The 14,671-nt window shown below is 38.0% G+C and overlaps 10 non-coding genes across 10 annotated transcripts; all 10 read right to left on the bottom strand.

Moving 5' to 3' along the window:
- Window positions 1–1,219: 1,219 nt before the first annotated feature.
- Window positions 1,220–1,301, bottom strand: trnal-aag (transfer RNA leucine (anticodon AAG)). Its single transcript has one exon. It is a non-coding gene; the product is annotated as a tRNA-Leu (tRNA).
- Window positions 1,302–2,624: 1,323 nt separating this feature from the next.
- On the bottom strand, window positions 2,625–2,706 carry trnal-aag (transfer RNA leucine (anticodon AAG)). Its single transcript has one exon. It is a non-coding gene; the product is annotated as a tRNA-Leu (tRNA).
- A 1,300-nt stretch (window positions 2,707–4,006) lies between these two features.
- Window positions 4,007–4,088, bottom strand: trnal-aag (transfer RNA leucine (anticodon AAG)). The gene has a single exon. It is a non-coding gene; the product is annotated as a tRNA-Leu (tRNA).
- Window positions 4,089–5,414: 1,326 nt separating this feature from the next.
- trnal-aag (transfer RNA leucine (anticodon AAG)) lies at window positions 5,415–5,496 on the bottom strand. The gene has a single exon. It is a non-coding gene; the product is annotated as a tRNA-Leu (tRNA).
- A 1,327-nt stretch (window positions 5,497–6,823) lies between these two features.
- On the bottom strand, window positions 6,824–6,905 carry trnal-aag (transfer RNA leucine (anticodon AAG)). Its single transcript has one exon. It is a non-coding gene; the product is annotated as a tRNA-Leu (tRNA).
- Window positions 6,906–8,228: 1,323 nt separating this feature from the next.
- Window positions 8,229–8,310, bottom strand: trnal-aag (transfer RNA leucine (anticodon AAG)). The gene has a single exon. It is a non-coding gene; the product is annotated as a tRNA-Leu (tRNA).
- Window positions 8,311–9,643: 1,333 nt separating this feature from the next.
- Window positions 9,644–9,725, bottom strand: trnal-aag (transfer RNA leucine (anticodon AAG)). Its single transcript has one exon. It is a non-coding gene; the product is annotated as a tRNA-Leu (tRNA).
- A 1,322-nt stretch (window positions 9,726–11,047) lies between these two features.
- On the bottom strand, window positions 11,048–11,129 carry trnal-aag (transfer RNA leucine (anticodon AAG)). The gene has a single exon. It is a non-coding gene; the product is annotated as a tRNA-Leu (tRNA).
- A 1,333-nt stretch (window positions 11,130–12,462) lies between these two features.
- On the bottom strand, window positions 12,463–12,544 carry trnal-aag (transfer RNA leucine (anticodon AAG)). Its single transcript has one exon. It is a non-coding gene; the product is annotated as a tRNA-Leu (tRNA).
- Window positions 12,545–13,871: 1,327 nt separating this feature from the next.
- On the bottom strand, window positions 13,872–13,953 carry trnal-aag (transfer RNA leucine (anticodon AAG)). The gene has a single exon. It is a non-coding gene; the product is annotated as a tRNA-Leu (tRNA).
- Between the last annotated feature and the right edge of the window lie 718 nt (window positions 13,954–14,671).

The raw sequence follows: 14,671 nt of genomic DNA, 5'->3' as shown, positions 1-14,671 counted from the left end.
TTTTTTTAACCAAATTTAGACCACTGAGGTGTTTTTTTTTGTTTGTTTTTGTTGAGTAGCCATGATACCCAACAGTTACAATGTTGTGGAATTATATCTGGTGGCAGCACCAGGGTGTTCTGCAGTCTACGGCATTGAGGAAAACCTGGGCTTTGATAGAAATGTACGGCCGCTGTGTTTCAATACCACCTTAAATGCTGCTTCTTTGACTTCTTTGTTTACTTTGAAATGCCAAAGCATGTGTCTCACTCTTTGTGTCCATTCTCACATATTTATGACTTGGTTAAAAGATTTGGATTTGAATATAAGAAGAACAAAGTACAGAGGACAGCATAGAGTAATTGGCAAGTTGGCAAATGAGGTATAATGCAGCCTGGATAGGAGATCCAGACTTTGATTGAATGAAAGATGGGAGTAATGGTCACCTCTGGAAAACCTTTATTAACTCCTAATGATTTAGTGAAACAGTCAAGCACTTTTGCCTTCGCTCGGTGTTGTAATCATAAATAAGTCAGCCATATTTGCAATAATCAACAATGACTTCACGAATACCAGATTTGTTCATGACTGATTTATTTATGTTAAATGGACTGTCTGTTTTACAAAGTTTGTGCAGATCTAAAGCATTAGTATTTCCGTCTTATATGGCACCACTCACATTTCTGCTTCTTTTTAGTTTGAGCATTTGAAGGAATGCATGACAGACTACATTTTGATGAAGTTTCAAAAAAGGATTTTTTAAGTGGACCGAGATGCCGGACTGTGCATTAGGGCTTAGCTGTCAGAGTGATTTGTTCAAATGCAATGACTCGACACGTTTCTCATTAGCATCCAATATGAAGCAGGGAACCCTTAAACTTCCCTGTGTTTTTTTGAGGACAAATACAATGTATTTGTTTTACATGGACATGATAATTTATGACCATAGTATTGAGATAAATTGTCAATGACTTGAAATGCCATCTTACCCATATCGTTTTACGTTGAAAACAGAAAGCTTCATGAATGCTTATGGAAAAAAATACAAAATATCAAAAGAAGTTTTTAATAAATAATGAAAAATGATGGATTAGCATTTGGTTCATTAGTAGCACATGTGACAAGAACCTCGTGAGTAAATGAAATAAGTTTGTGATGTTACTGGAGAGCAGATGAACAGTAGAGCTCCATGGACAAGACAGCTGTAGGCAGTGGAAGTGAGTCATCACTGGTGCATGAATGTCAGAAGTGGGATTCGAACCCACGCCTCTTTCGAGACTGCGCCCTTAACGCAGCGCCTTGGACCGCTCGGCCATCCTGACATCCTCCAGGCCAAGTATTTGGAAACTGCTATACAAAAAAGACTTATGTGCTTAACTGCTTGTCTTTTTGGAAGGCAATGATTGAATGGTGAAAACGGCCTGTTCTTTTTTTAACCAAATTTAGACTACTGAGGTGTTTTTTTTGTTTGTTTTTGTTGAGTAGCCATGATACCCAACAGTTACAATGTTGTGGAATTATATCTGGTGGCAGCACCAGGGTGTTCTGCAGTCTACGGCATTGAGGAAAACTTGGGCCTTGATAGAAATGTACGGCCGCTGTGTTTCAATACCACCTTAAATGCTGCTTCTTTGACTTCTTTGTTTACTTTGAAATGCCAAAGCATGTGTTTTACTCTTTGTGTCCATTCTCACATATTTATGACTTGGTTAAAAGATTTGGATTTCAATATAAAAAGAACAAAGTACAGAGGACAGCATAGAGTAATTGGCAAGTTGGCAAATGAGGTATAATGCAACCTGGATAGGAGATCCAGACTTTGATTGAATGAAAGATGGGAGTAATGGTCACCTCTGGAAAACCTTTATTAACTCCTAATGATTTAGTGAAACAGTCAAGCACTTTTGCCTTCGCTCGGTGTTGTAATCATAAATAAGTCAGCCATATTTGCAATAATCAACAATGACTTCACGAATACCAGATTTGTTCATGACTGATTTATTTATGTTAAATGGACTGTCTGTTTTACAACGTTTGTGCAGATCTAAAGCATTAGTATTTCCGTCTTATATGGCACCACTCACATTTCTGCTTCTTTTTAGTTTGAGCATTTGAAGGAATGCATGAAAGACTACATTTTGATGAAGTTTCAAAAAAGGATTTTGTAAGTGGACCGAGATGCCGGACTGTGCATTAGGGCTTAGCTGTCAGAGTGATTTGTTCAAATGCAATGACTCGACACGTTTCTCATTAGCATCCAATATAAAGCAGGGAACCCTTAAACTTCCCTGTGTTTTTTTGAGGACAAATACAATGTATTTGTTTTACATGGACATGATAATTTATGACCATAGTATTGAGATAAATTGTCAATGACTTGAAATGCCATCTTACCCATATCGTTTTACGTTGAAAACAGCAACCTTCATGAATGCTTATGGAAAAAAATACAAAATATCAAAAGAAGTTTTTAATAAATAATGAAAAAGGATGGATTAGCATTTGGTTCATTAGTAGCACATGTGACAAGAACCTCGTGAGTAAATGAAATAAGTTTGTGATGTTTCTGGAGAGCAGATAAACAGTAGAGTTCCATGGACAGGACAGCTGTAGGCAGTGGAAGTGAGTCATCACTGGTGCATGAATGTCAGAAGTGGGATTCGAACCCACGCCTCTTTCGAGACTGCGACCTTAACGCAGCGCCTTGGACCGCTCGGCCATCCTGACATCCTCCAGGCCAAGTATTTGGGAACCTCTATACAAAAAAGACTTATGTGCTTAACAACTGCTTGTCTTTTTGGAAGGCAATGATTGAATGGTGAAAACGGCCTGTTCTTTTTTTGACTAAATTTAGATTACTGAGGTGTTTTTTTTTGTTTGTTTTTGTTGAGGAGCCATGATACCCAACAGTTACAATGTTGTGGAATTATATCTGGTGGCAGCACCAGGGTGTTCTGCAGTCTACGGCATTGAGGAAAACTTGGGCCTTGATAGAAATGTACGGCCGCTGTGTTTCAATACCACCTTAAATGCTGTTTCTTTGACTTCTTTGTTTACTTTGAAATGCCAAAGCCTGTGTCTCACTCTTTGTGTCCATTCTCACATATTTATGACTTGGTTAAAAGATTTGGATTTGAATATAACAAGAACAAAGTACAGAGGACAGCATAGAGTAATTGGCAAGTTGGCAAATGAGGTATAATGCAGCCTGGATAGGAGATCCAGACTTTGATTGAATGAAAGATGGGAGTAATGGTCACCTCTGGAAAACCTTTATTAACTCCTAATGATTTAGTGAAACAGTCAAGCACTTTTGCCTTCGCTCGGTGTTGTAATCATAAATAAGTCAGCCATATTTGCAATAATCAACAATGACTTCACGAATACCAGATTTGTTCATGTCTGTTTTACAACGTTTGTGCAGATCTAAAGCATTAGTATTTCCGTCTTATATGGCACCACTCACATTTCTGCTTCTTTTTAGTTTGAGCATTTGAAGGAATGCATGACAGACTACATTTTGATGAAGTTTCAAAAAAGGATTTTGTAAGTGGACCGAGATGCCGGACTGTGCATTAGGGCTTAGCTGTCAGAGTGACTTGTTCAAATGCAATGACTCGACACGTTTCTCATTAGCATCCAATATGAAGCAGGGAACCCTTAAACTTCCCTGTGTTTTTTTGAGGACAAATACAATGTATTTGTTTTACATGGACATGATAATTTATGACCTTAGTATTGAGATAAATTGTCAATGACTTGAAATGCCATCTTACCCATATCGTTTTACGTTTAAAACAGCAACCTTCATGAATGCTTATGGAAAAAAATACAAAATATCAAAAGAAGTTTTTAATAAATAATGAAAAAGGATGGATTAGCATTTGGTTCATTAGTAGCACATGTGACAAGAACCTCGTGAGTAAATGAAATAAGTTTGTGATGTTACTGGAGAGCAGATAAACAGTAGAGTTCCATGGACAGGACAGCTGTAGGCAGTGGAAGTGAGTCATCACTGGTGCATGAATGTCAGAAGTGGGATTTGAACCCACGCCTTTTTCGAGACTGCGACCTTAACGCAGCGGCTTGGACCGCTCGGCCATCCTGACTTCCACCAGGCCAAGTATTTGGAAACTGCTATACAAAAAAGACTTATGTGCTTAACAACTGCTTGTCTTTTTGGAAGGCAATGATTGAATGGTGAAAACGGCCTGTTCTTTTTTTAACCAAATTTAGACTACTGAGGTGTTTTTTTTGTTTGTTTTTGTTGAGTAGCCATAATACCCAACAGTTACAATGTTGTGGAATTATATCTGGTGGCAGCACCAGGGTGTTCTGCAGTCTACGGCATTGAGGAAAACTTGGGCCTTGATAGAAATGTACGGCCGCTGTGTTTCAATACCACCTTAAATGCTGCTTCTTTGACTTCTTTGTTTACTTTGAAATGCCAAAGCATGTGTCTCACTCTTTGTGTCCATTCTCACATATTTATGACTTGGTTAAAAGATTTGGATTTGAATATAAAAAGAACAAATTACAGAGGACAGCATAGAGTAATTGGCAAGTTGGCAAATGTAGTATAATGCAGCCTGGATAGAAGATCCAGACTTTGATTGAATGAAAGATGGGAGTAATGGTCACCTCTGGAAAACCTTTATTAACTCCTAATGATTTAGTGAAACAGTCAAGCACTTTTGCCTTCGCTCGGTGTTGTAATCATAAATAAGTCAGCCATATTTGCAATAATCAACAATGACTTCATGAATACCAGATTTGTTCATGACTGATTTATTTATGTTAAATGGACTGTCTGTTTTACAACATTTGTGCAGATCTAAAGCATTAGTATTTCCGTCTTATATGGCACCACTCACATTTCTGCTTCTTTTTAGTTTGAGCATTTGAAGGAATGCATGACAGACTACATTTTGATGAAGTTTCAAAAAAGGATTTTGTAAGTGGACCGAGATGCCGGACTGTGCATTAGGGCTTAGCTGTCAGAGTGATTTGTTCAAATGCAATGACTTGACACGTTTCTCATTAGCATCTAATATGAAGCAGGGAACCCTTAAAATTCCCTGTGTTTTTTTGAGGACAAATACAATGTTTTTGTTTTACATGGACATGATAATTTATGACCATAGTATTGAGATAAATTGTCAATGACTTGAAATGCCATCTTACCCATATCGTTTTACGTTGAAAACAGCAACCTTCATGAATGCTTATGGAAAAAAATACAAAATATCAAAAGAAGTTTTTAATAAATAATAAAAAAGGATGGATTAGCATTTGGTTCATTAGTAGCACATGTGACAAGAACCTCGTGAGTAAATGAAATAAGTTTGTGATGTTTCTGGAGAGCAGATAAACAGTAGAGTTCCATGGACAGGACAGCTGTAGGCAGTGGAAGTGAGTCATCACTGGTGCATGAATGTCAGAAGTGGGATACGAACCCACGCCTCTTTCGAGACTGCGACCTTAACGCAGCGCCTTGGACCGCTCGGCCATCCTGACATCCACGAGGCCAAGTAATTGGAAACTGCTATACAAAAAAGACTTATGTGCTTAACAACTGCTTGTCTTTTTGGAAGGCAATGATTGATTGGTGAAAACGGCCTGTTCTTTTTTTAACCAAATTTAGACCACTGAGGTGTTTTTTTTTGTTTGTTTTTGTTGAGTAGCCATGATACCCAACAGTTACAATGTGGTGGAATTATATCTGGTGGCAGCACCAGGGTGTTTTGCAGTCTACGGCATTGAGGAAAACCTGGGCTTTGATAGAAATGTACGGCCGCTGTGTTTCAATACCACCTTAAATGCTGCTTCTTTGACTTCTTTGTTTACTTTGAAATGCCAAAGCATGTGTCTCACTCTTTGTGTCCATTCTCACATATTTATGACTTGGTTAAAAGATTTGGATTTCAATATAAAAAGAACAAAGTACAGAGGACAGCATAGAGTAATTGGCAAGTTGGCAAATGAGGTATAATGCAGCCTGGATAGGAGATCCAGACTTTGATTGAATGAAAGATGGGAGTAATGGTCACCTCTGGAAAACCTTTATTAACTCCTAATGATTTAGTGAAACAGTCAAGCACTTTTGCCTTCGCTCGGTGTTGTAATCATAAATAAGTCAGCCATATTTGCAATAATCAACAATGACTTCACGAATACCAGATTTGTTCATGACTGATTTATTTATGTTAAATGGACTGTCTGTTTTACAACGTTTGTGCAGATCTAAAGCATTAGTATTTCCGTCTTATATGGCACCACTCACATTTCTGCTTCTTTTTAGTTTGAGCATTTGAAGGAATGCATGACAGACTACATTTTGATGAAGTTTCAAAAAAGGATTTTGTAAGTGGACCGAGATGCCGGACTGTGCATTAGGGCTTAGCTGTCAGAGTGATTTATTTAAATGCAATGACTCGACACGTTTCTCATTAGCATCCAATATGAAGCAGGGAACCCTTAAACTTCCCTGTGTTTTTTTGAGGACAAATACAATGTATTTGTTTTACATGGACATGATAATTTATGACCTTAGTATTGAGATAAATTGTCAATGACTTGAAATGCCATCTTACCCATATCGTTTTACGTTGAAAACAGCAACCTTCATGAATGCTTATGGAAAAAAATACAAAATATCAAAAGAAGTTTTTAATAAATAATGAAAAAGGATGGATTAGCATTTGGTTCATTAGTAGCACATGTGACAAGAACCTCGTGAGTAAATGAAATAAGTTTGTGATGTTACTGGAGAGCAGATAAACAGTAGAGTTCCATGGACAGGACAGCTGTAGGGAGTGGAAGTGAGTCATCACTGGTGCATGAATGTCAGAAGTGGGATTTGAACCCACGCCTCTTTCGAGACTGCGACCTTAACGCAGCGGCTTGGACCGCTCGGCCATCCTGACATCCACCAGGCCAAGTATTTGGAAACTGCTATACAAAAAAGACTTATGGGCTTAACTGCTTGTCTTTTTGGAAGGCAATGATTGAATGGTGAAAACGGCCTGTTCTTTTTTTAACCAAATTTAGACTACTGAGGTGTTTTTTTTGTTTGTTTTTGTTGAGTAGCCATGATACCCAACAGTTACAATGTTGTGGAATTATATCTGGTGGCAGCACCAGGGTGTTCTGCAGTCTACGGCATTGAGGAAAACTTGGGCCTTGATAGAAATGTACGGCCGCTGTGTTTCAATACCACCTTAAATGCTGATTCTTTGACTTCTTTGTTTACTTTGAAATGCCAAAGCATGTGTCTCACTCTTTGTGTCCATTCTCACATATTTATGACTTGGTTAAAAGATTTGGATTTCAATATAAAAAGAACAAAGTACAGAGGACAGCATAGAGTAATTGGCAAGTTGGCAAATGAGGTATAATGCAGCCTGGATAGGAGATCCAGACTTTGATTGAATGAAAGATGGGAGTAATGGTCACCTCTGGAAAACCTTTATTAACTCCTAATGATTTAGTGAAACAGTCAAGCACTTTTGCCTTCGCTCGGTGTTGTAATCATAAATAAGTCAGCCATATTTGCAATAATCAACAATGACTTCACGAATACCAGATTTGTTCATGACTGATTTATTGATGTTAAATGGACTGTCTGTTTTACAACGTTTGTGCAGATCTAAAGCATTAGTATTTCCGTCTTATATGGCACCATTCACATTTCTGCTTCTTTTTAGTTTGAGCATTTGAAGGAATGCATGACAGACTACATTTTGATGAAGTTTCAAGAAAGGATTTTGTAAGTGGACCGAGATGCCGGACTGTGCATTAGGGCTTAGCTGTCAGAGTGATTTGTTCAAATGCAATGACTCGACACGTTTCTCATTAGCATCCAATATGAAGCAGGGAACCCTTAAACTTCCCTGTGTTTTTTTGAGGACAAATACAATGTATTTGTTTTACATGGACATGATAATTTATGACCATAGTATTGAGATAAATTGTCAAGACTTGAAATGCCATCTTACCCATATCGTTTTACGTTGAAAACAGAAACCTTCATGAATGCTTATGGAAAAAAAATACAAAATATCAAAAGAAGTTTTTAATAAATAATGAAAAAGGATGGATTAGCATTTGGTTCATTAGTAGCACATGTGACAAGAACCTCGTGAGTAAATGAAATAAGTTTGTGATGTTACTGGAGAGCAGATAAACAGTAGAGTTCCATGGACAGGACAGCTGTAGGCAGTGGAAGTGAGTCATCACTGGTGCATGAATGTCAGGAGTGGGATTCGAACCCACGCCTCTTTCAAGACTGCGACCTTAACGCAGCGGCTTGGACCGCTCGGCCATCCTGACATCCTACAGGCCAGGTATTTGGAAACTGCTATACAAAAAAGACTTATGTGCTTAACAACTGCTTGTCTTTTTGGAAGGCAATGATTGAATGGTGAAAACGGCCTGTTCTTTTTTTAACCAAATTTAGACTACTGAGGTGTTGTGTTTTTTTTTTGTTTGTTTTTGTTGAGTAGCCATGATACCCAACAGTTACAATGTTGTGGAATTATATCTGGTGGCAGCACCAGGGTGTTCTGCAGTCTAAGGCATTGAGGAAAACTTGGGCCTTGATAGAAATGTATGGCCGCTGTGTTTCAATACCACCTTAAATGCTGCTTCTTTGACCTCTTTGTTTACTTTGAAATGCCAAAGCATGTGTCTCACTCTTTGTGTCCATTCTCACATATTTATGACTTGGTTAAAAGATTTGGATTTGAATATAAAAAGAACAAAGTACAGAGGACAGCATAGAGTAATTGGCAAGTTGGCAAATGAGGTATAATGCAGCCTGGATAGGACATCCAGACTTTGATTGAATGAAAGATGGGAGTAATGGTCACCTCTGGGAAACCTTTATTAACTCCTAATGATTTAGTGAAACAGTCAAGCACTTTTGCCTTCGCTCGGTGTTGTAATCATAAATAAGTCAGCCATATTTGCAATAATCAACAATGACTTCACGAATACCAGATTTGTTCATGACTGATTTATTTATGTTAAATGGACTGTCTGTTTTACAACGTTTGTGCAGATCTAAAGCATTAGTATTTCCGTCTTATATGGCACCACTCACATTTCTGCTTCTTTTTAGTTTGAGCATTTGAAGGAATGCATGACAGACTACATTTTGATGAAGTTTCAAAAAAGGATTTTGTAAGTGGACCGAGATGCCGGACTGTGCATTAGGGCTTAGCTGTCAGAGTGATTTATTCAAATGCAATGACTCGACACGTTTCTCATTAGCATCCAATATGAAGCAGGGAACCCTTAAACTTCCCTGTGTTTTTTTGAGGACAAATACAATGTATTTGTTTTACATGGACATGATAATTTATGACCTTAGTATTGAGATAAATTGTCAATGACTTGAAATGCCATCTTACCCATATCGTTTTACGTTGAAAACAGCAACCTTCATGAATGCTTATGGAAAAAAATACAAAATATCAAAAGAAGTTTTTAATAAATAATGAAAAAGGATGGATTAGCATTTGGTTCATTAGTAGCACATGTGACAAGAACCTCGTGAGTAAATGAAATAAGTTTGTGATGTTACTGGAGATCAGTTAAACAGTAGAGTTCCATGGACAGGACAGCTGTAGGCAGTGGAAGTGAGTCATCACTGGTGCATGAATGTCAGAAGTGGGATTCGAACCCACGCCTCTTTCGAGACTGCGACCTTAACGCAGCACCTTGGACCGCTCGGCCATCCTGACATCCACCAGGCCAAGTATTTGGAAACTGCTATACAAAAAAGACTTATGGGCTTAACTGCTTGTCTTTTTGGAAGGCAATGATTGAATGGTGAAAACGGCCTGTTCTTTTTTTAACCAAATTTAGACTACTGAGGTGTTTTTTTTGTTTGTTTTTGTTGAGTAGCCATGATACCCAACAGTTACAATGTTGTGGAATTATATCTGGTGGCAGCACCAGGGTGTTCTGCAGTCTACGGCATTGAGGAAAACTTGGGCCTTGATAGAAATGTACGGCCGCTGTGTTTCAATACCACCTTAAATGCTGATTCTTTGACTTCTTTGTTTACTTTGAAATGCCAAAGCATGTGTCTCACTCTTTGTGTCCATTCTCACATATTTATGACTTGGTTAAAAGATTTGGATTTGAATATAAAAAGAACAAAGTACAGAGGACAGCATAGAGTAATTGGCAAGTTGGCAAATGAGGTATAATGCAGCCTGGATAGGAGATCCAGACTTTGATTGAATGAAAGATGGGAGTAATGGTCACCTCTGGAAAACCTTTATTAACTCCTAATGATTTAGTGAAACAGTCAAGCACTTTTGCCTTCGCTCGGTGTTGTAATCATAAATAAGTCAGCCATATTTGCAATAATCAACAATGACTTCACGAATACCAGATTTGTTCATGACTGATTTATTGATGTTAAATGGACTGTCTGTTTTACAACGTTTGTGCAGATCTAAAGCATTAGTATTTCCGTCTTATATGGCACCATTCACATTTCTGCTTCTTATTAGTTTGAGCATTTGAAGGAATGCATGACAGACTACATTTTGATGAAGTTTCAAGAAAGGATTTTGTAAGTGGACCGAGATGCCGGACTGTGCATTAGGGCTTAGCTGTCAGAGTGATTTGTTCAAATGCAATGACTCGACACGTTTCTCATTAGCATCCAATATGAAGCAGGGAACCCTTAAACTTCCCTGTGTTTTTTTGAGGACAAATACAATGTATTTGTTTTACATGGACATGATAATTTATGACCATAGTATTGAGATAAATTGTCAAGACTTGAAATGCCATCTTACCCATATCGTTTTACGTTGAAAACAGCAACCTTCATGAATGCTTATGGAAAAAAATACAAAATATCAAAAGAAGTTTTTAATAAATAATGAAAAAGGATGGATTAGCATTTGGTTCATTAGTAGCACATGTGACAAGAACCTCGTGAGTAAATGAAATAAGTTTGTGATGTTACTGGAGAGCAGATAAACAGTAGAGTTCCATGGACAGGACAGCTGTAGGCAGTGGAAGTGAGTCATCACTGGTGCATGAATGTCAGGAGTGGGATTCGAACCCACGCCTCTTTCGAGACTGCGACCTTAACGCAGCGGCTTGGACCGCTCGGCCATCCTGACATCCTACAGGCCAAGTATTTGGAAACTGCTATACAAAAAAGACTTATGTGCTTAACAACTGCTTGTCTTTTTGGAAGGCAATGATTGAATGGTGAAAACGGCCTGTTCTTTTTTTAACCAAATTTAGACTACTGAGGTGTTGTGTTTTTTTTTTTGTTTGTTTTTGTTGAGTAGCCATGATACCCAACAGTTACAATGTTGTGGAATTCTATCTGGTGGCAGCACCAGGGTGTTCTGCAGTCTAAGACATTGAGGAAAACTTGGGCCTTGATAGAAATGTACGGCCGCTGTGTTTCAATACCACCTTAAATGCTGCTTCTTTGACTTCTTTGTTTACTTTGAAATGCCAAAGCATGTGTCTCACTCTTTGTGTCCATTCTCACATATTTATGACTTGGTTAAAAGATTTGGATTTGAATATAAAAAGAACAAAGTACAGAGGACAGCATAGAGTAATTGGCAAGTTGGCAAATGAGGTATAATGCAGCCTGGATAGGAGATCCAGACTTTGATTGAATGAAAGATGGGAGTAACGGTCACCTCTGGGAAACCTTTATTAACTCCTAATGATTTAGTGAAACAGTCAAGCACTTTTGCCTTCGCTCGGTGTTGTAATCATAAATAAGTCAGCCATATTTGCAATAATCAACAATGACTTCACGAATACCAGATTTGTTCATGACTGATTTATTTATGTTAAATGGACTGTCTGTTTTACAACGTTTGTGCAGATCTAAAGCATTAGTATTTCCGTCTTATATGGCACCACTCACATTTCTGCTTCTTTTTAGTTTGAGCATTTGAAGGAATGCATGACAGACTACATTTTGATGAAGTTTCAAGAAAGGATTTTGTAAGTGGACCGAGATGCCGGACTGTGCATTAGGGCTTAGCTGTCAGAGTGATTTGTTCAAATGCAATGACTCGACACGTTTCTCATTAGCATCCAATATGAAGCAGGGAACCCTTAAACTTCCCTGTGTTTTTTTGAGGACAAATACAATGTATTTGTTTTACATGGACATGATAATTTATGACCATAGTATTGAGATAAATTGTCAAGACTTGAAATGCCATCTTACCCATATCGTTTTACGTTGAAAACAGCAACCTTCATGAATGCTTATGGAAAAAAATACAAAATATCAAAAGAAGTTTTTAATAAATAATGAAAAAGGATGGATTAGCATTTGGTTCATTAGTAGCACATGTGACAAGAACCTCGTGAGTAAATGAAATAAGTTTGTGATGTTACTGGAGAGCAGATAAACAGTAGAGTTCCATGGACAGGACAGCTGTAGGCAGTGGAAGTGAGTCATCACTGGTGCATGAATGTCAGAAGTGGGATTCGAACCCACGCCTCTTTCGAGACTGCGACCTTAACGCAGCGCCTTGGACCGCTTGGCCATCCTGACATCCTCCAGGCCAAGTATTTGGAAACTGCTATACAAAAAAGACTTATGTGCTTAACAACTGCTTGTCTTTTTGGAAGGCAATGATTGAATGGTGAAAACGGCCTGTTCTTTTTTTAACCAAATTTAGACTACTGAGGTGTTTTTTTTGTTTGTTTTTGTTGAGTAGCCATGATACCCAACAGTTACAATGTTGTGGAATTCTATCTGGTGGCAGCACCAGGGTGTTCTGCAGTCTAAGGCATTGAGGAAAACTTGGGCCTTGATAGAAATGTACGGCCGCTGTGTTTCAATACCACCTTAAATGCTGATTCTTTGACTTCTTTGTTTACTTTGAAATGCCAAAGCATGTGTCTCACTCTTTGTGTCCATTCTCACATATTTATGACTTGGTTAAAAGATTTGGATTTGAATATAAAAAGAACAAAGTACAGAGGACAGCATAGAGTAATTGGCAAGTTGGCAAATGAGGTATAATGCAGCCTGGATAGGAGATCCAGACTTTGATTGAATGAAAGATGGGAGTAATGGTCACCTCTGGAAAACCTTTATTAACTCCTAATGATTTAGTGAAACAGTCAAGCACTTTTGCCTTCGCTCGGTGTTGTAATCATAAATAAGTCAGCCATATTTGCAATAATCAACAATGACTTCACGAATACCAGATTTGTTCATGACTGATTTATTGATGTTAAATGGACTGTCTGTTTTACAACGTTTGTGCAGATCTAAAGCATTAGTATTTCCGTCTTATATGGCACCACTAACATTTCTGCTTCTTTTTAGTTTGAGCATTTGAAGGAATGCATGACAGACTACATTTTGATGAAGTTTCAAGAAAGGATTTTGTAAGTGGACCGAGATGCCGGACTGTGCATTAGGGCTTAGCTGTCAGAGTGATTTGTTCAAATGCAATGACTCGACACGTTTCTCATTAGCATCCAATATGAAGCAGGGAATCCTTAAACTTCCCTGTGTTTTTTTGATGACAAATACAATGTATTTGTTTTACATGGACATGATAATTTATGACCATAGTATTGAGATAAATTGTCAATGACTTGAAATGCCATCTTACCCATATCGTTTTACGTTGAAAACAGAAACCTTCATGAATGCTTATGGAAAAAAAATACAAAATATCAAAAGAAGTTTTTAATAAATAATGAAAAAGGATGGATTAGCATTTGGTTCATTAGTAGCACATGTGACAAGAACCTCGTGAGTAAATGAAATAAGTTTGTGATGTTACTGGAGAGCAGATAAACAGTAGAGTTCCATGGACAGGACAGCTGTAGGCAGTGGAAGTGAGTCATCACTGGTGCATGAATGTCAGAAGTGGGATTCGAACCCACGCCTGTTTCGAGACTGCGACCTTAATGCAGTGCCTTGGACCGCTCGGCCATCCTGACATCCTCCAGGCCAAGTATTTGGAAACTGCTATACAAAAAAGACTTATGTGCTTAACAACTGCTTGTCTTTTTGGAAGGCAATGATTGAATGGTGAAAACGGCCTGTTCTTTTTTTGACTAAATTTAGACTACTGAGGTGTTTTTTTTGTTTGTTTTTGTTGAGTAGCCATGATACCCAACAGTTACAATGTTGTGGAATTATATCTGGTGGCAGCACCAGGGTGTTCTGCAGTCTACTCCATTGAGGAAAACTTGGGCCTTGATAGAAATGTACGGCCGCTGTGTTTCAATACCACCTTAAATGCTGCTTCTTTGACTTCTTTGTTTACTTTGAAATGCCAAAGCATGTGTCTCACTCTTTGTGTCCATTCTCACATATTTATGACTTGGTTAAAAGATTTGGATTTGAATATAAAAAGAACAAAGTACAGAGGACAGCATAGAGTAATTGGCAAGTTGGCAAATGAGGTATAATGCAGCCTGGATAGGAGATCCAGACTTTGATTGAATGAAAGATGGGAGTAATGGTCACCTCTGGAAAACCTTTATTAACTCCTAATGATTTAGTGAAACAGTCAAGCACTTTTGCCTTCGCTCGGTGTTGTAATCATAAATAAGTCAGCCATATTTGCAATAATCAACAATGACTTCACGAATACCAGATTTGTTCATGACTGATTTATTGATGTTAAATGGACTGTCTGTTTTACAACGTTTG

This window comes from Oryzias latipes, chromosome 13, assembly GCF_053564925.1.
Source record: "Oryzias latipes strain Hd-rR chromosome 13, Olatipes_Hd-rR_3.1".
NCBI lineage: Eukaryota > Metazoa > Chordata > Actinopteri > Beloniformes > Adrianichthyidae > Oryzias > Oryzias latipes.
This window is presented reverse-complemented; position numbering and strand designations above follow the sequence as displayed.